General features: G+C 43.4%; 1 long non-coding RNA gene across 1 annotated transcript; it reads left to right on the top strand.

Moving 5' to 3' along the window:
- The first annotated feature begins 5,779 nt into the window (after window positions 1-5,779).
- Window positions 5,780-10,742, top strand: LOC147999863 (uncharacterized). Its single transcript, XR_015643138.1, has 3 exons — window positions 5,780-5,849; window positions 6,723-6,790; window positions 10,496-10,742. It is a non-coding gene; the product is annotated as an uncharacterized LOC147999863 (long non-coding RNA).
- Window positions 10,743-21,507: the final 10,765 nt, after the last annotated feature.

Here is a 21,507-nt window from a genome sequence, read left to right as displayed (position 1 = left end):
CACCAACTACAAAATGGATTGGTGAGGAGATGTAGTGTCTTTGGGGACCCACAGCACCCGTTGTGACATACCAACTGAATGCCCAGGTATACATGCAACGTAGTTTTGCCTGGTTTATGGTGCAACGTGTGACATTACTAGTACCTGTGGCCAGAGGACCAACCGGACCAACCGAGGATGGATGTTCAAGTCCATTGCATCTCTGCATGAAAAATTTCCTTCGGAGAATCACCAGCTCACCTCTCTAGCTTTTCTGGATTTTCTTTGCCATGATTAAAACAGATGAGTCCCCCCCACGCTCTTGGAGAAGTCTGTCCCATGAGAAAAGGCCTATCTTCTTTTATTTCTTGCTATTTTAATGACCTAGAAGTTTTCTGAGTTACTGGAGATCTATCTGGGGGCTAACAGAATCTTTAGAAATTAAATGGAGAGATAGTATACAAGCTGTAGCAGAACGAGCCTTGTGCATCCAGACCCAAACTAAAACAGAACTGAGCAGAGAGGGACTCCTGCCTGCTGCTCCCCCTCCTAGAAGTACATCCAAAAACCACAAACTTTATCTCCCAGAGGACTGTGGGAGTGAGATGACTCAACACAACATCTCAGGGAACATGCTGTTTCTTTTTGTTGCGCCAACAGCTTAGTAGCAACTAACAATACACTCTAGTGGCAGAAGTAATGCCATGAACAGATGACCTCATGCCCATTGTGAGTCTTTTCCTCCAGGGCTTTCTGGGAAGGTTCAAGAAGCAGATTAACCTGAATGGTTGTACAGTCTTCTCCAGAAGGGCCCGTCTATGTTACCCTCTTCGTTTTTTTTCTTTCATGAATGGAATCCCTAACAGATGCGCAACAAGTGTGGGATGGTGTTGACTCCAGAATGTGAAAGCTTCCACAGGCGGACGTTCCAACCACAGCCACCCTGCTGTGAGCACTGAGAAATACCTGCTGGGTATTTGTATGTATGTTCTTTGTATGTGTTTGTGTGGCCCTGTTTGGCTGTACTAGAGTATGTGAAGGAACATATACAGTCATTTCTTTATGGGGTTGCCAGGGATCTGAACTTAAATGGCGGGTACTTAAACAGCTGAGCCATCTCTCCAGCCCCTCTATGTTTTGAAGGGGTTTCTGTTTTACAAAAAGAAGCAATGTCATCAGTTTATGCAGCAGACTGGTTCTCCAGGATTCTAGCCAGTGGAAGATTACCCCTCCAGTTGGCAGTTACCCATTTAGGAACCTGCTTGCTCCAGTTTCAGCAGTAGACATCGGCTGACTTGATTGGTTGAACCAGTCTGGATCTGAGACAATTTCTAACTGCAGAAAGGTCCAATTATAGCCCTAGCACCAGACAACAGTCTCCCCTGTTCCAAGGAAATTGTCCATTGGATCACTTGTGTCTGAAAAGTAGAGACGATAATTTCTGAGCCCTGGAAGGGCTGGCAACCAGCAGTATGTATCATCTATGGGGTGGAAAGATCGCCTAGTAGTTTCCAGTACCCTGATTGACAGGGAGAGGAGATCTGCATCCTAGGATGTCTGCTATAAACAGTTCAAATTTACTTACGTTTGGGCTCTTACAAAGAATCATCTGGAAGAATTCAGAGATTTTTTTCTCAGCCCACAGTAACTCTTCAACTGGGGAAATAAGTCCTAGTAACTTCCATTGGTAATGGCACCCCAATTCAAGGATCACTACTGCCCACACCAGTCTCCTCTGGACCAACTCAACAGAATGCAGAACATGGAGGTGAGATCAGTAGGTGACAGTTTAACTCGTGGGACCTGGATAAGAAAGAGAAGACAGAATTTGGAAGGAGTGGTAAATCATACAGTCTTAGTAGAGACACCCCGGCCAATGTTAAGAGGAAAGTTGGTGAATAGAGGGTCCCTCAGAGTTTCTCATTTTGGGGGATGAATGAGGTTGTAGACCTCTGTGCCAGTCAGTCCATTAATATGGTCTATACAGGGCAGAGGCCATCAAAACAGATGCATCCTGAGTTGAGTCTACTGATGCTGGAACTGTAGAAGTACGTATGTGGGAAGTCACATGACAATAGAACAGAAGGTGGAGGTGATGAGCTAAGCAGGGCACTTACGTACGCTTTCAAACTAGGTCAGTGGGACAGGAATTAGGAAACTGATCATGAGATATAGGCGCACAAATCCAAAGGTCTTCCTGTGGTTGAACTGGCTGCTGAGATCAACCACATCGTGGACTGTGTTCGAGCCACTGCCTCTGTATTACATTCACATCAGAACTGAATGCAGTCACGTGCACGACTGCTTCTCTCTCAGTGTTGATGGGGAGGCTGGCATAGAGCTAGTGGAGTGCGTAGACAGGCGGTTCGCTGCGATTCTGGGTCCTTGGTCTGTGCACTTGACCATGGGATTGTCTCGTTATGTCTCTCTGGATATGATTTCCCCCATTTGGTTCTGAATTATCTTCAGTGTTGCATATGAGTGGATTTCATAAAGAGGGTCAGCAGCACACCCAGTGACACTGGAGGACATCCGGACTAAGGTAGAATGGGAAGAGGAATGGGAGGCAGAGGGGAGAGATGGGGGTAGGGATGAAGGGATTCACCGTGTAAAGGACAAAGAATATGTGGCCCAGATAGAGGGGCTGAGGATGGCTCTTCTTGTCTTCCAGGGACCTTGGGATAGACCTTTCTTTTATTTGCATAACCATCACTTCCGTCCATAAAATTGCTCTTTATCACTTCCAGAGTTGGCCAGCCTAGGTCTGAAGGCACAACCTGATATTCCATCTCATTATGTATAAAATGGGGAGGGGGAGAGGCTCAAAAAACAGTGCAAGAATGATGTCTGTCATTGTGTCCAGGGTCACCATGATCCAAATAAATGTCTGCTTCTTCCCTCTGGCAACTCCACCCCCCTTTCCTGTTCTTTCCTTCTCACCTAAGAGATACACAAAAACCGCTCGCCCATTGGGTAATTCAAGTCTAGGCTCGCACTAGTGTGTGTCCTCTTTGGATACAGTTTCTCTATTGACTCACATTAGTGTACATGGTTGCTGAATACAGTTCTTCTACTACAGAAACTGAGAAAGCTAACTCCTCCCAGTGGCCCTCAACATCTTCCATTCTGGACCTATGGGAAATTGGTGCATGACAAGCAAAGGTCACATACGTGCTGACAGATACCAGAGTCTGCACAGGCTTTCAGAGCACTGTCACCACTAGACACCCACAATGACAATTAGTACAAAGGGAGTGAGAGGAGCGAAGGATACCCTTAGATATGGTAGGCAGTGGCGTAAATGTGTGAAGGGCCAACTACTATAGATAAAGGGACCATCTGGGGGATATTATCTGCTGCATGTAGCTGTTGGACATGTGCTCTCAAGGCTGGCCTTAGACTTCCAGAACTCTTCCTATACTTTTTGTAGTCCTAAGGAGAATCCCCCCTTCTTTTGGCTTTAGGTTCCATTAGTAACTGTCACTACTATTGAGAAGGTATTATACAGCAGGTATGGTTTAATTTTAATCATAGTCTCAAACAGTAGATACCATTATTCCTCCACTGTGACATATTGGAAGACTGATTTAAGGGATGCAGGGATCCTATTCAGGAGCGTTTCATTCCAGGGTTTCTATGTGTTGAGTTTCCTAACGCTAGGAAGATGAGGAAAATCTCATGAAACGAGCGAAGCAAATCTGTTATGGAAGCTTTGGTCCTTTCTAACACTCCCTGTTAGAAAGTGGTAAAAAAAAATACTGTAATATACGATATGAAACATGGATTGACTCCCAAATGCCTCTCCCCGAAAGCATAGCCTCTATGCATTTCGTTTGTTAGATGAAGTGACCTAATATATCCTTAATATCGTCTTGAAAATTATGACTCGGGGATTCATTACAAGCAGATATTACTCATCTCAACCTGGCAAACACCCAGAACCGTTTTAGATACTCTCCCAAGGCCACCGACTAATGGAGCCGGCCCTCCAACCACCCAGGAGAACACGCAAGCTTCAAGACTGAGTACCACACCCGTGCACACCTGCATGTCATCAGCGAAGTCATTAAGCGAGCAGCCTGCCATCACGTCTGCTCATTGTCAGCACGGAAGAGGAACTGACAGGCTGTCAAGGGAGGCAGAGAGGCCGCATCAGCAGCCAGAGCACCCACCCCAGGGGAACCCCAGTCCTTGAGGGGCTCCAGCGAAACCAGTTGTTGTATGTCCGGGGACATGGGAGGAACTCACACATACAAAATGGTGGACTCGTGGAAGGCAGACCAAGTGTCAGGTGATGGCACCGGTGAAGAAATGGCTGCTGTGCTGATTAGAGAGTGGAATGAGGGTGGGCTCAGGTCCTGTTTGTGAAGACAAGATTTGATTTTTGCTTGTTACCTACACATGTCCAATTGGAATCACAAACCAGCCATGTTTGGCCCACAAGGGGACAGCAGCTCATCTCTCCATGAGGACAAATTAAGAACTCAGAGAAAATAAATAATTTTAGTGAGCATACTGTTAGAAGACAAAACTCTCTCTCTCTCTCTCTCTCTCTCTCTCTCTCTCTCTCTCTGTGTGTGTGTGTGTGTGTGTGTATGTGTGTGTGTGTGTGAGACTGCCCAAATGTGTGCTCACTTGTGTGAGTGTGCCTGTATGTGTGCCTATGTGTGAGTGCATTGTGGTGATTTCAATGAAAATGGCTTCCAAAGGTACCAGTTGGTAGAACCACTTGGAAAGAATTAGGAGGTGTGGCCTTGTTGGAGGAGGTGTGTTGGAGGAGGTGTGTGCCACTGGGGGTGGGATTTAAAGTTTCAAAAGTCCATCTCATTCCCAGTTAGCTCTCTTTCTGCCTTGTTGTTGTGGAAAAAAGATATCAATTCAAATACAGCTCCAACTCGATGCCTGCCTGCTTGCTGTCATCCACTATGACGGCCAAGGACTCTAACTTTCTGGCACCAGAGTTAAATGATTTTCTTTTATAAATTGTCTTGGTCATTGTGTTTTGCTACAGCATTGGAAGAGTATCTAAGACATGCGAGTGTGCCTATGTACATTAAATGTGCATGTGTGGTACTTGGACATGTTTGTCTGAGAGGTGTGTGTGTGTGTGTGTGTGTGTGTGTGCGCACACGCATGTGTGTATACAGGAAAGAAAGATCTGTCTCTTCCTCAAATGTATTCTGCACTAGGTCTGCATCTCAGCTGCTTATAGAAGTACATAGTTCAGTCTTTCAAGACTTGTGGGGAATTGGCACCTATCTCATTGTTAGGAGTTACATTCTTGAAGTAGTGAGGAAATTTTAAAACCTAATAACAGGGTCTAGATGCAAAGTCAAAGGGGGGGAAGCCCTGCATCAGTATAACCTGAGGTGATGGCATTGGAGGCCGGCCATGAATCTCCAGCTGCGGTGGAGAGGTGGCCATGACGCAGAATGAGTGGGACAATAGTCTTTCAGGGGTTTTGGATGACCCAGACTGATATTATGACAGGTGGGAATATTACAGAGAATGTTAATAAGAAGCAGGACGGGAGGTGCTCAGCAATTAATCCCATGGGAAGGAATTAATTTAAATCATGAACAAAATAGTGGACAGAAGATATGTTTCCATTTATCCAATTAATGAGGACAGGACATGCCCTGGCACCAACTCTGAAGGCTTCCCACCAGGATTTGTGGTATACATTGAGTTAAGATCTGACTTTGGTGTTTACGCAAATGACAGGGTGACTATTGTCCCATTGTTAGTCACTTGCTAACTTCTGTTACCTAACTCCCCATCACTATCATTCATTCTATAGATCATGGTCTTTCAGAGAACAGGGATCAATCGTGTCTGTGTCACTATGATCTCCTTGTCGTCTAGATCTGGTAAAGTATGACAGTAAAATGGCACCTGGTATGGGGTAGGTGGCATTGTGGCTGCCTATGTCCTCTCCTCTCCTCTCCTCTCCTCTCCTCTCCTCTCCTCTCCTCTCCTCTCCTCTCCTCTCCTCTCCTCTTCTCCCTTTCCTTTCCCTTCTCTCTTCTCTCCCATCTTCCACTGTCCCTCCTTCTTCTCCTTTTCCTTTGTTCTATTCTTTTTCACGTCCTTGTTTTATGCTATCTTTTTTCCCTTCCCTGACAACCCTGCCTGACTTCTGCCCATCCGGAAGTTTCTGCAGATTTCACTATATATCTCTGATACCAACTTGGGCCAAAGCGTATCAATTGGATTTGAATTGCTCCGTGTAGATGGACGCCTGTCTCTGAAGCCCCAAATTTGTCCTTTCTGTACTACTGACTATCTGAGACAGGCCTATGGAAGGACGGGGAAGCCATTCCAGATGGCGGAACCCCTTCCCCACTAGGAAATGGAAGAAAACACGGGCAGATTGGACAGCTGGGCTGCTAAATGAAGAATGCCTAACAAACACACACAGTGTATCTATGTGTAGATGTCTGTTTCCTGAAAAGAGAAACACATTTCCACCTCAGATTCAACCTAGAAGATTTGTGTGTGTGCCACCGGCACACTGATGAACCCATGCTTGTGTGTTTGTGTTTAACTAGAGGCCAGAGAACACCTAGAATGTTGTTTCTGAAAAGGTAGTTGTTGCTGTTGCTGCTGTTGTTTTTATCTTTTTTTCTTTTTTTCAGAGATACAGTCTCTCATTGGGAACTGACCAAATAGGTGAGGTTGGCTGTGAGCAGATCCTCAGGGATCTAACTGTCCCCTTCTGTCCCCCATTTCTGGGTTTGCAGATGCATACTACAGCACAAGCTTTTCTGTGGGTACTAGAGATCTGAACTCAGTTCTTCATGCTTACACGGTAAGCATTTTAGCCATGAACCTTCTACCCATTACACCCTTTCCTTTCAGAGAAAAGGTCTCACTGTGTAAAGATCAGCTTTGATTGAGTTCAATCTCTTTGTGACTTCGCCTTTGAAATACTGGGACTATAGCTGTGCACAACTATACTTGATACCTCCTCCTCCTCCTCCTCCTCCTCCTCCTCCTCCTTCCTCCTCCTCCTCCTCCTTCTTCCTCCTCCTCCTCCTCTTCCTCCTCCTCCTTCTCTTTGTCTTCGTCTTCCTCCTCTACTTCCTCCTCCTCCTCCTCTTCCTCCTCCTCCTTCTCTTTGTCTTCGTCTTCCTCCTCTACTTCCTCCTCCTCCTCCTCCTCCTCCTCCTCCTCCTCCTCCTCCTCCTCCTCCTCCTCCTCCTCCTCCTCTTCTTCTTCTTCTTCTTCTTCTTCTTCTTCTTCTTCTTCTTCTTCTTCTTCTTCTTCTTCTTCTTCTTCTTCTTTGTAGTTGACTCAGTCTGAACTAGAAACCACTTCTCAAAGATTTTGTTTTGTTGTGTTTTTGTATTTTTATGCTGTGGCGTGTGTTCAGAACTTTGCTATAAAAGTTGCTAATTTCCACAAAGTAGAACATTGGTTTCAGGGAGCACCAGCCTTTTGAAATGTTGGAGAAAAGTAATATAGTCCTTGGCTTTGCTCTAGGAAAGCTAGCTTTCTGCATGGGCTCCAAAAGGTCCTACAGTACAGATACTGGCTAGTTGAGCACTGCCTGTTCTATGCTGCCTGTAGTTTTTAGGTGGGTTTAAGGTCACTAAGGGGAAATTAAGTGGAAAGTACAGAAAGGGCTCATATGCACAGAGTCCTTAGGCGCTAACATTCTCCACCAGCAGGTACATTTCTTACCACTGATGCATTTTTATCTGCTGAGTCTTAGTTAACTTAGGGTCCATTGCTGGCATTGCACAGTCATCAGTGGGTTTGAGCAAATGACATATATCCATCACTGTTAGTATCATATTTCATACTTCTGGTGCCTTAGAAATCCTCTCTATGTCAAAGCCAAGCCTGGTGGCCTAACTCCAGCACTGGAAAGACTATGTAGCAAGTCTTGCCTACTGTAGGATGAGTTTGAGGCCAGTGAGACTGTCTCAAAAATTAAGATGGCTCTATCAGTTCTGCTGTGATATTGAGCTGTCTAGCTATGATGGGGAAGGTACACCCATGAATTCTAAACACCAAGGCTGCCTAAACAAGAAGCATACAATTACAACAAGAGTTGACATCCCAGTATAGACGGGGGAAATTCTTGGAGCACCATTCATAATTGAAGAGTTACAAGCAATCAAGAACTGATGGAGGAATTAGATTTTCCCAGGGATGAGCCCCCTGACTGGTTATCAGAGGCAGAATGGTCAGTCATAGAACAATGTCTATTCAGGCATCACTGAAAGGACTCATATCATGTGTGCATACATGCATGCATATGTGTATGTGTGTATGTGTGTGTAACAATAACAATTGAAGAAGACTTTAATGTAACTGCTTTTCTCTGATGAAAGAAGATTTCAAAGAGGCACCATTTAACTGCATACCTGGTCAGTATGGTAAGTTTGGGCTTCATTCACATCTCTACAGGGGTCTTGACCTAAACCGGTTAACTTGATCTCAACAGTTTCTCCACAGGAAATTAGTGATCCTGTTTTCCACAGCTCAGCTCTTCTTTACCCATTTTTGGACCTTTATTGATTATATTTTCCATAGTGGCTTGATTCTTCTCACATGTCCTTATCATTCATTCTCACTCTCCATTCTTTGGCTCCATCCAGTGTTTCACAGTGCATTCTGGGTACCCTTCAGTGCAGTGTTAATGATTTGGGAAGAGGGAAATAGCCATCTTTAAACCTGTATGTGACATGTACGTGATGACTCATATGTTCCTTCCCAAACCCATATTAAAAACTGACATTTACTTATCAAAGTAGCAATGTTGGGATGGTGGCTAAGTCATGGACAAATAATATTACCGGCAGAGTAAGAGTTACTAAGAAACGGGGCTTGTTCTAAGTCTAGCCCCTCTTTTCATCTCTCTGGTTTTTTTTCTCACTTGTCTTTCTGCCAGATTATGACAGAGCAAAAGTCCTTTATCCAATGCTAATGTCATGTTCTTGGACATCCCCAGCTTTGGATGTCCAAAATTGTAAGAATAAGTCAAATTCTATCATTTTGAGTATACAGTCTATAAAGTTCTATTGTGATAGCAAAATAAAAAAACAAAAAACAAAACAAACAAACACAAACAAACCCAAAAGGCAAACAAAAAAATGAGCAGAGTATCTTCTGGTACCAAGAACAATAGCCCTTAGGGGTGAAGATTCTTTGTAGGCACCAGCTCGATTTAGCCATGCTCCATGAGTTATCTAGGTGTTATTTTCAGTGAGAGGACCTTGTCATCAGTTTGTGGGTAGCAACCCATCACCTTTGCAATAACCTGGGTAGTTTGGCAGTTCCCATCTGACTGCTATGCCCAATAACTTGAGTATATGTCTCTCATTCCCTATATCGAAGCTCCATTTGATGATGAAAGATGTCCAATTGGGACACTGTCTCCTCGACTGATTATTTTGCAATTTCATTTAGATTGCCTTCACATATGTATACAATTTAGGAAGCTTCTACTGTATTAGGTTTCCATAGGACTGCTCAAGTGGCCCTTAATTTTATGTGTCCTTCCTTACCCTGTAGACATCCCCCTCCCCTATTTTATACTCCCATTCTATTCTCCTCTCAATCCACTCATAGCTATCTATTCTATTTCTCTTTCTTTTTTTTTTTTTTTTTTGGTTCTTTTTTTCGGAGCTGGGGATCGAACCCAGGGCCTTGCGCTTCCTAGGTAAGCGCTCTACCACTGAGCTAAATCCCCAGCCCCTCTATTTCTCTTTCTTAAGGAGATCTGTCCCCCTATCCCCTGGTCCCTTAACCTCTCTAGTTCTTGTAACTTGCTTAATTTTGACTTAACAACTAACATTTACATATAAGCAAAAACGCATGATATTTGTCTTTCAGGGTTTGGGTTACCATACTCGGGATGATTCTTTTTCTAATTCCATCCATTTGCCTGTAAATTTCATGTTTTAGACAGAGTAACAATATTCCATTCTACAAATGTACCACATTTTCTTTACTCATCCATCCATTAGTGAACATCTAGGTTGTTTCCAGTTTTTGGCTATTCTGAGAAGAACAGAAATTAACATGATTTAGAAAATGTCTCAAGAATTAAGGATACTTTGGTGTATGCTAGTCCCCTTGGCCTCTCTGTGGTACGAGTTTCACACAGAGGATTCTTTACGCCATTCAGTGAAAAATGAAAAGTCTACTAAGAGCCCACCTACTCCCCTTGACAATGCCCTAAGCACTGCGGATTTCCCACTTAATGACCTTGTGCCCTTGTGGATAGATAGGTATGGGTCTCTTCCTTTGATGATTCTTCTATAGGCAGAATGTACTTGTGTGAAACCTATAGACCTTATTGTTGGCCAAAGGAGTAGAATACATTGTCAAGGTAAGGAAGCACAGGCACGCGTGGCTGTTGTGTATGAGGACTGGGATACTGTCCTAGAGTTTAATTGTCCTGAAAGGATAGATAACAATAGCAAGGCAACTCTCATTAAAGACAACATTTAAATGGAGTTGGCTTACAGTTTAGAGGTTCAGTCCATTATCATCTTGGCAGAAAGCATGGCAGAGCGCGGGCAGACATGGTGCTGAAGGAAGAGCTGAGAGTTCTTTACCTGCTTGTGCTGACTTGGCCAACACATCCACTGGAGCACACATACTTTTCAGCATTCCAGCTTACACAGAAGGCCAGCATCATAGGATTGAGCAACTACTGGATTCTTGGACTCTCCATTCACAGTGGACAACTGTTGGGTTAGTTGGAATGCAGCCTATAATTTATTCCAATAAATTCTCTATATATGTAATTTGTGTATAATATATATTTCATTATATATATTCATATATATTTCATTCTATATGTTCTGTGACTCTAGAGAATCCTAAATACAGATCCCACCGGACTGGAGTCCCCTTCACTATTGGGACTGGAGTTGAGCAGATGCCTCTGAGTGGCAGAGAAGGGTTTGGGCTCCATTTTCCTTCCCACTTGATACAGTGGATCTGACCTGTTGATTGCCTGGACCCTGAATGGGGGTCAAGAACTCCATGTTATAAAAGTATACTGGTCCAAATGGTAACACGGAAGACATTTAAAGACATTTAGATGTGCTGACTTGAGAGCATCCCTCTGAAAGTCACAAGGAGTTTTCATGAATAATGATCACATCCACATGCAACCATGCTGTCTTCTATGTGACCATCATATCAGGCAAGGGAGGCTAGGAAATGTTCTCCCTCCTCTTTTCTCTCATGGGAAATAAATTTCTGCTTTTAGGCAGGAAATCAGGAAACATCTTCATTTGTTTTCATAGAACTGACGTGTGCCTCTCTATCTACATTGCAAATACAGACACGGAGAGTTCAAAGACACAAATGTATGGGTAATTTTTAGCATGCAACAATTTGGAAAAAGGCATTACATCAAGGAAAGAGTAAATATGAACCAAATAAACAAGCAAGTTAAAGGTATCACTCTCGGAAGTTGTGGGAGTAAGTAGAAAGTCAGAGCTGACACGCTGAAGGCTGGGCCATGCTCGGCCTTCTGGATGTGGTCACCAGAGCATTCTAGTGGTCCAAATAAAGGATTGTTTTTAGTTATTCCAAACAGTGAAGACAGGCAGGGGAACCATGGAAAGGACCTGAGGCTTAAGAAGGAAGCTCATCACCTGTCAAACACAGTCAAGTTCAGGAGTTAGACATTAGTACTGAAAGGAAAGCATTTTATAACAAAGGGTATCTTAGATACAAAAAGGGAACATTTTCATGTGGTTTTGGATAATTAGCATAGAATAATTTTCTTCCTCTCTTGTTGATCCCTTGGGTAATGGATGCTAACAAAACAAGAAGATATATAGTCTGCAAACATCAGTAATTAACGTTTGTGATCTGTGAACACAGTGTTAGGATTGACTAAAAAGAACACGTTTCTCTCCTCCCTTTTAATGCTTGCAATGTGTGTGGTTCTTTAAAGAAGTGTTTTAAGCAAGGAAGACAATCTCTTTCTGTAATTCTCTGTGAGGAAGACAGAAGCACAAAGTATCAACAAAGGCAGGGGTGTTGAGAGAATGGTGAGCTGTGTGTCTACAGAGTGAGGATTTGTTTCTTGCATGAATAACTTCTTAACAATCCACTGAAGGAGTGATTTTTGTATCAGGCTGAAACCCCAAACCAGCATCATTTTAATTTTCTGAGCACCTGTGGAAAAAAATCCAGCTGCACAGCCAGGGGAAAGCAACCGGGCCTGTGACAGTTCATTAACACAAACCAGCAGCCAGATTGGTTTGGAAAAGTCATTGATAAAGAATTCACCCCAAGGATGTGATGGTGTTCCTGGACCAGACCAGCAAAGCAGCTAAACAAGATTATAGATGTGCACACATCATCTGCAACTCAATTGTAAATTTGTAGTCTTTATGGTCTTCTATGTACGTCCAACAGAGTAAAAATAGGTAAAGAGCTGGAATTGCCTGAGGAAAGTGTACATTGTTTCTGGTTAGTAGGGTTTTTCTTTGTTTGTTTGGTTTGGTTTTGTGTGTGTGTGTGTGTGTGTGTGTGTGTGTGTGTGTGTGTGTGTGTGTAGGTTATTTTGTTCTGGAAGATCAAGGTGATGCTGTTACCCCTAAAATGACTATTCCTGTGTATATCTACAAAAAGAATCTAGGACCATCCATATTCTTGTTCAACACCGGGCTTTAATGCAATGTTAGTAAGAAACTAAAGAAATCATTAGTTGCAACCAAGCCCTCATGAACTTAGGTCAGCGGTGGCCACACATGCTTGAAGTATGGTAAGTCACCAGCAAGCTGGCTTCGTCAAATGGAAAGTATTGATAGGCTTGGAGGGTGGGAAGAAGACCTACTAAGCTCACTTTTATACCAAATTTTATAATGCAACCCTACAAAATGAAGACCATGATGCTTTTTTTAAAAAATACTGATGACAGCATCAGAGGAACTCAAAGAGTCTGGCCCCAGTGTAAAATGATTGATCACAGAACTTGTTCACAACCACAGGATGGGCAAAGTCACATGACAAAGTTGGAGCTGATGAAGACAATGTTTCTCCTCTCTAATGTTTCTTCTCTGACTTTACAGGAATTGGTAGGGATATGGCTCAGTGGGTAAGACCAAGCAAGTGCTTACTGACCAAGCACGAGGACCTGACTTCAGATCTCTAGCACCAGTGTGAAAGTCTGAGCATGATCACATGGACCTGTAACTCCACTGTGCTGGGGTCAGAGACAGAAAGATGATTTGGGGTTTGCTTGCCAGCCAGTCTAGCAGAAATGGCAAGTGTCAGGTTCAAGAACAAATGCTGTCTCAAGGGAATAAGGTAGAGCGTGACAGGACAAGACACCAGATGGATGACCTCTTCTGCCCCGCCCCCAAGAAGGTGTAAACACAGGCACAAGAATGCATGCACACACATGCATATGAACTATATGTACACACATGCACACGTGGGAATGGAGAGAGATAGAGGAGTGCACACAGAAAGAGAAACATACAGAAACATTTTGATGATCTGGCTAAGTTTCTCACTTAAAAAAAATCAGTAATTATATCCTTAAAGTAATTCTTAATATCCCCAGGGAAGTTCAGAAGATTTTTCTGTAAACTTCAAGTAGAAAAAACAAAGTGCTAGAATTAATGGTTTAAAAATGTTATTGATGGTAGAGCTCTTGCCTAGTAAGCACAAGGCCCTGGGTTCGGTCTCCAGCTCCGAAAAAAAGAAAAAAGAAAAAAAAATAAAAATGTTATTGAATTTGAGTTACACGCTAACAAATACATTCATACAATCGGTCCTTTGAGGAAGCCAGCATGCTTTCACCCGGGGTCTGCAAAATCAGCCACTCAGAGAGATGAACCCCATCAGATTTTTGTCATATTACAATCACTTAATCATTTGCCACAAATGTCTCAAACACTTGGACACATTGCAATCAGCGGTAAGTGATCGACTGGAATGGTTAGCCAAAGGGATAAATTTAAGTGGTCACTGAGGGTTTAGATTGGGTAGTGCTGGGAAGGGGCTCAACCCAGGAAGGATATATCATCACCAAAGGCTGGGGCTAAGATCTCTTTTGAAAGCTGGTGACCATGAATGGAATTGAGAAGGTCGGGAGAGGCACAAGATGTGCGTGTAACTCGCTGTGGGGTTGAGTGTGGCACTTTCCCTGGGTCTTTAAAGTGTGGTCCTCATGAGGCTGAAGGAGATGCCTCAGTGGAGAAAGAACTTGGGATGCAAGTGCTAAGACGTTAGTTAAGATCCTTAGAACCCAGATGAAGCAGGGTGGAACCGTTCATCTGTAATCCTCCTATGATGAGATGGGCACCAGAGACAGGAAACTTCCAGAAGTTCATGGCCAGCTAACTGGTGTTAGGCTGCAGAGAACAACACGGTATCTCAAACAAGGTAGAAGGAAGGTTAGGGTCAACAGAAGTATCTGTCCTGACTCACCCAAGTTCAGTAATGTGAGAACAGACACACAGCACATGCGTGCATGCACACACGCGCATCCACAAAGATGTAAGATTTAAATTTGTCTTCATTTCTTTAAGATGATAAACGTCTTAATTTTTTAACCCTATTAAAAGTAAAAAGTGAAGTCAGATCCGGTAAGTATATAATTTGAAACAGAAAAGTTTGGAATTTAGATTGGAGGTGGGAGGAATCAATCAAAAGGCTATTCAAATGTATGATGCTAAAGAACGCTTCATTTTGAAAGGCAGGGAATGGAAACATGCTAAATTATTTGTGGTATAATGTTCTTAATTTGAACGTCCCTCTAATCGCTCTTTCAAATCCTCCGATTCTCAAAGACTTTGGCGTGTTCGGGGTTGCCGATTCCCCGTGTGATGGGAGAATGGTCGAGGTCTGGTTCTCATTTTGCTAAATTCTCTAATGGTGCTGCTCTGAAGCACAACTCTCCATACATAGGTTGGGATTTTGTTTGTTAAACTTGAATTTTGTACATCGTGGTTAGAACCCATTTGAAAAAAATAAGAAACAATTGCAAAATTCTCCAGGTTCCCATGTAACGATTGTGCCAAAACATTCATAGCACAGCAAATAACAAATGAAGAATTTGAAGATGGATTTCTGTAAGAGTGCAGTCCGTATGTCACTGCAGTCTGTATGTCACTGTAGTCTGTATGTCACTGGCAGCACTTCTGAACATTAATATGCAGGTCCCTTGTGAACCACAGACATAGCTTTGAGTTTTGCTAACATAGTGGGTCCTATTTGGTGAGGGCAAACTTTCTGTCTACATCACATAAGATCCAAGCCCTGGACAAAAGATTGTTTCCTATAATTAATTGTTGGTGTCGTGTATTTAGTGGTGGTGGTGGTGGGGTTGGGGGGGCAGGCTGAAATTCAGTAAAGTAGAAACCAAGACTGTATGAAAATATTCTAATTATGTTTTACCTATCAAATGAGCCCATTTCAATGTTGGGAAATTTACATGAAGTTGGGTCTCTGGCGGGGATGGCTCAGTGGAATTTGGTGTCCAAGTATGAGAGGACCTGAGTTCAGATTCTGAACACTCAAATACAAATCTGGGTGTACCTATACATGCCTGTAACCTGAGTGCTGGGCTTGGGGTTCTGGTGGAGACAGAAGGATCATTAAAGTTTGCTGGCCAGCCAGCCTAGCTAAAGAAAAGAAAAAGAAAAAGAAATAGAAGAGGAAAAGGAAGAAGAAGATGAAGACATGAAGACGAAGAAGGAGAGAAGAAGAAGAAGAAGAAGAAGAAGAAGAAGAAGAAGAAGAAGAAGAAGAAGAAGAAGAAGAAGAAGAGGAAGAGGAAGAGGAAGAGGAAGAGGAAGAGGAAGAGGAAGAGGAAGAAGAAGAAGAAGAGGAAGAAGAAGAGGAAGAAGAAGAGGAAGAAGAAGAAGAGGAGGAGGAGGAGGAGGAGGAGGAAGAAGAAGAAGAAGAAGAAGAAGAAGAAGAAGAAGAAGAAGAAGAAGAAGAAGAAGAAGAAGAAGAAGAAGAAGAAGAAAAGAAAGAAAGAAGGAAAGAAGGAAGGAAGGAAAGAAGGAAGGAAGGAAAGAAAGGAAGAAAAGGCAAAATTTCGGGTTCAGTGAGGTAACCTGTTTTAACTTGTCAAGAGGCACACACACACACACACACACACACACACACACACACACACACCCCGAGAGAGCGAGAGAGCAAGAGAGTGAGTGCTAGAGCTAGCACCAGAGCGAGAGTAACTCTGAAGTGGAGCGAGGGGCACTGGCTTTCTGCCATTCTCTCCACATGACTATTGGGATTTCATTCATCTTTATCCCATCTATTTACACGTCCTACTGGGACAGAGAAAAACTAATCCTCACTCGTCCAAAGCCATCCCAGTGCTCACACCCAAAGAGATACACAATGATCGAGGCTCACGCACTGCGCAAACATGGAGCTTCACAATTCTTGATGTCAAGAATTTCCAGATGACAGCAGGAGAACTTTAGGTAAGTGTGGGGCTGTTATCATCTCAGGGCTCTGTGTGATAATGGCGTGCAGCCAGCCCAGATGTAAGACTAGCTTGGATCACTCTTACACTTCAAGATCTGTGTTGAAGTGGTTGGATGGCCTCTTAGGGTTCCATTGCCATGGTAAAACACCATGACAAAAAGCACATGGGGAGGAAAGGGGTTTATTTCAGCTTATAATACCCAAATCCCTCATGCTTCATCACTGAGGAGAGTCAGGGCAGGGACGGAAACTCACTCAGGAGCTGGTGCAGAGACCATGGAGAATTGCCTGCATATCGGTTTGCTCTCCGTGGCTCACTCCGTCTGCTTTCTTGTATCATCCAGAACCGCCTGCCCACAGGTAGCGCCCGCTGACCCATAGAGGGCCGGCTCCTCAATCGCTAATTAAGCAAATGCCTCAAAGACTTGCCCATAGGTCAATATGGTGGGGGTACTTCTCCATGGTGGTTCCTCTCCCAGTTAACTCTAGTATGTGCCAACCTCACGGAAACAAATGAAGGAACCAGGACAGATGGTGACAAGCAGATAGACACATTTTATCAGTAGTCACAGGGGCGGGGTAAGCAGAGATAGCCTAAAGTCTTCAAATTTGTTTGTGGAAGGCTTTAAAAGTAAGTAAATTCTATTAAAAAGATAATTCCATCGGAAGATAGAAAGTGGTGCTAATATACTCGATAAAATAAAATGTACAAAGTGGAGGTCTCTCTTCTTTCTCAGACCACCCATGCCTCAAAGGCATCACGTGTGTTTCTAATTCTAATATGTTCTTTTAGCAAATCATTTCTTAAGTAAGCATATAGAATTTTAACTATTATTACGTGTGTGTGTGTGTGTGTGTGTGTGTGTGTGTGTGTGTGTGTGTGTGTGTGCATGCATGCCCGTGCCTTCAAGACTACAGATTCAAACAGGTCAAGGCATGCATGTAGAAGTCAGAGGACAAATTTCAGCAGCGGATTCTCTCTGTACACCATGGTCACTGGAATTGAATCAATGTCACTAGGCTTGGATGGCAAACATTTTACCTGCTGATCTGTCTTGACAGCCCTTGGTCGTGCTATATTTAATACTGGAATGTTTTAAAAGAACTTTTAACGTTAACCTAGTAAATAGACTGCTGTCAGTACGTAAGAATCACCTTATCCTCTTAAACACCTAAAACTCTCTTTCTAGGTGCTGGGGAAATGGATAAGTGGGTAAATACATTTGCTGTGAAATTTCCCAGCATTCGCATGAGAAGTACAACATAGCTGCAAATGCCTATAACTTTGGCATTGGGAGACAGAGACAGGTAGATCCTGGAAATCTGCTGGCTAGTTGAAACACCAAGTTTCAAGATCAGTGAGGGACATTGTCTCAAAAAAAATAGAGTGGTGGGTGCTGAGAGATAGCTCAATGTTAGGAGCAGATACTGCTCTTCTAGGAGACCCAAGTTTTATTCTCAGCACAGGTATTAGAAGATCCCCCCAAACACACATCATACCATACCACACCACACACACCACCCCACTCATACCACACCACACTTGAATAAAATATTTAAAAAATAAGAAAGGCAGCTAGCAACAGAGCAAGATACTTCCTACTCTGACCTCTACCTATACATCCATGACTTCATGAATGCATACAACACAGACATACATGATTCCCAACACAAATAGCATCAATTAAAATAATAAACAATTGCTCTCTGTTCCTTATCCCCAGGCGTCCTCCCCCAGTGTCCCCATGCAGCATCACAGGTGACTAAGTACAGTTTAAAGGGTGGTCCTTCCTCTCTCTTAGAGGGCTGTGCAGGAAGAAGGGTCTGCCTGCAAATCTCTGTGTTTACACAGGTTTATAAAAAACATGGCAGCATTGAGACCAAAGTGGACATTCTCCCTTCAGTCCTCCCTGTGGCCTGCTTCCCTGGCCGACCCTAGGTGGCTCTGAACAGGCCTCTGCTTCAGATTGGCATGACAGGACTCTGTAGCAGGTATATCCATTGTCACCCTCACCCCGGAGGCAGAGTTGTCATGAGCCCATCTAGGGTTTTTACAATCTTTATCTGTGTCACCTATGTCTCATCAAGGCCTGGGCAAACAAAACCACAGAGTTTTATCAGGAGTTACAACTCTTCGTGCTTTCCCTGTCACCTAGACAGTGGCTGCCAGGGTAGAGCCTCTGTGTATAGGAGAACTGTCTCTTTAAGAACAAGTGATCTAGGGGTTGGGGATTTAGCTCAGTGGTAGAGCACTTGCCTAGCAAGCATAAGGCCCTGGGTTCGATCCCCAGCTCCGAGAAAAAAAAAGAAAGAAAGAAAGAAAGAAAGAAAAAGAACAAGTGATCTTATCACCCTGCAGGCTGCTGTGGGCCAGACCAGGCATTGGCTTCAGGTCTAGGGCTCTGCTTCATAAATATCTCCCTTTTCTAAGGAGTTGGCATTACTGCATGGCTCCACTGCCTCTAGCAAATGCTGTCCCGTCATCTCTACACTATTTGTGTCTGACGCAGGTAAGAGAGTCAAGGGGTGTGATTTAGAATTTCCCAAGATCCAATCCTGTGGTGGTTTCGATGAAAATGGCTCCCATAGATGGATGAGGAATGGCACTACGATGAGGTATGACCTTGCGGGAGTAGGTGTGGCAATATTGGAGGAAGCATGTCACTTGGGGTGGGTTTGGAGGTTACAAATGCTCAAGCCAGGACCAGTGTCTCACTGTCTTCCAGACGCCAATCCAGATGTAGAACTCCCAGCTATTCCCCAGCACCATGTCTGCCTGTACTTTGCCCTGCTTCCCTCCATGATAACAATGGACTAAACCCTTGAACCATACTCCAGCACCAATGAAACGCTTTCCTTTATAAGAGTTGTAGTGGTCATGGTGTCCCTTCACGACATTGGAAACCCTAACTGAGACAAGTCTCAAATTACTTTTCTTCACCACTCTCTTAGGCAAAGACCTCCATGCCATTTCTTAAATGAGGAACCTGAGGTTCTAGCCAGGAAGTGATCTAGCCAGGTGAACAGCTTCTAAGTCAGTGTCTGGACTTAAACTCCTGTCTCCTGTGGCCTGTCCAGCTCCTTGCTTTCGTTGCTCAGCCAGAGTGTGGAGGCTGGATTCTGAAATCTGGCTCCTTGAGTTTGAATCTCAGCTCTGCCACAGTCACTGTGCCGCCTTGAGAAACTTACTTAACTTTTCTGTGTCTTAGTTTCTTATCTGTAAAGTGGGATTAGTAATAATACTCTGGACGGTACTGAGAAACAACACACACACTTCTATGTACATACCGGAGCCAATGTCCACACTGCTAACGATAACTACGGATATCGTCATCCAACACAATCACTGTCTCTTTGTAGACGCCGGGGGAGAGCTGACGCAAGGAGCTAGGTGACTCAAAAAGTAAACACACAGAAGGCAGGTGAATGTGGGACAAGGCGTCGCTGTCGACTTGCTTCATTGTCTTCTTGTTCATTTGCTCATCTTTTCGTTTCTCATTTGTGCTAATCATGTTCTGTTCGTCCTCAGACTTTCTGCCCTCATTTTCTCATTACATTGAAGAGAATGCATTTTCATGCGCAGAAATGTAATTACTTAGTCATTCTCAGACTTTCTTCCTTTTGCAGGCTTGTATAGACACACAGGACTACATGGACACGTAGGCACACATCTCTACATATTTTTTCCCCTTCCAGGAGGGCAGTCTCCCCTCCTCTGATTTATCCTCCTGTTCCCTGTTTTCTGTTCTAACTCTTCTTTCTTCTTCTTCCTGCTTCTCTCCTCCCCCTCCTGCTCTTCCTCCTACCTCTCCCTCTTTGTGAAGGGCATCAACCCCTCTCTTGTTATCACAGGTGCTCTAGCTCGGTGTCATAAAGTTAAATATTTGTCTCCCTCACAAACTCCTACGTTCAGGGCTGGGAATGCCGTAAAAGTCACCTGCTATAGACACTCCCCTGCTCTCTGAAATGCTTCTTCAATGTGACTGCCTGGGACAATGGTCTCTAGGTGGACATTTTCATTGGCAAGAAACTCAGCTGGATCCTAGGAAAGTCACTTCCATTCTTCCTATCTTGTTAAAGTCCAGGGCCTAGAATAAGACAGTGTCTTACTCCTCCAGTCTAGTGAGAAACATGTGTCTTAGTTAATCAGAGATATCTGCAATAGAGCTAATTTCAAGACATTGGACAAAGAACTGGACTCTCCAGTCCCTAAAGAAGATTTTCATATAAGAAAATCACAAGCATCCCAATGGGCAAGATGGCCAAGTCCTCACATAAGCAACTTACAAATCAGTAAACCCCCAGTGCTAAAATCATGTGAGAGACATTTGAACAGCATCTGGGTCTATGCCAGGGATGGGATGGGCAGCAGGTCCTCTGCTAGGATTCAGATTGCCAAAGGATAAACAGATTCCGACGACAATCCAAGGCCTAGATGCGATAAGTCATTACAGCTGGCCATGATGGAGACTGATGGTAAAGCTACCTCAAGTGGAAAGTAGACATTTGGATCAATGTAGTTACAGTACAGCCCATGATCAAGAAACTTCCCTTGTAGGAACTTGGTGAGGTTTCCCCAGATCTCTCAGAAAATTGCACACCCATAAGCCATTTTGCCTGTAACCGTGATCTTAAGGCGTGTCCTACATCTGCCTAGTCAGAAGGAGAGTCAGTTTTCTTATACAATACTCAGGTTACCATTGAGGCATGTCTTGTCACTAGCTGCCCGGTTCTTCACTGCCAGTCTATCCTCAGATTCTTGAGCTTTGGCAACCTTTGTCCCCTGAGTTTTTACCTTTTTTTTTTTTTTGGCCAGTTTTACAGCTGCATACCTCATTATTATTATTATTATTATTATTATTATTATTACTACTACTACTATTATTATTGTTATTGTTATTGCCTTTACTTAAGTTTTAAACTTTCCTTTTTATTTCAGTCCTTTTCAATTTTAGATCAACATGTTTTAATCCTTTTCGAAACTGACTGCATGATATCAAATTTAAAATATCGATCATAGGAACTCTCACAATAACTTTTAAAAGCCTCTGGTTCTTCTGAACAATCTAGGTCTTTCAATGCATGTTTTCTTGT

The sequence above is a fragment of the Rattus norvegicus genome, chromosome 18, assembly GCF_021556685.1.
Source record: "Rattus norvegicus strain SHRSP/BbbUtx chromosome 18, alternate assembly SHRSP_T2T, whole genome shotgun sequence".
NCBI classification, from domain to species: Eukaryota; Metazoa; Chordata; class Mammalia; order Rodentia; family Muridae; genus Rattus; species Rattus norvegicus.
The sequence above is the reverse complement of the archived record's forward strand: the minus strand, read 5'-3'. Positions and strand labels throughout refer to the sequence as shown.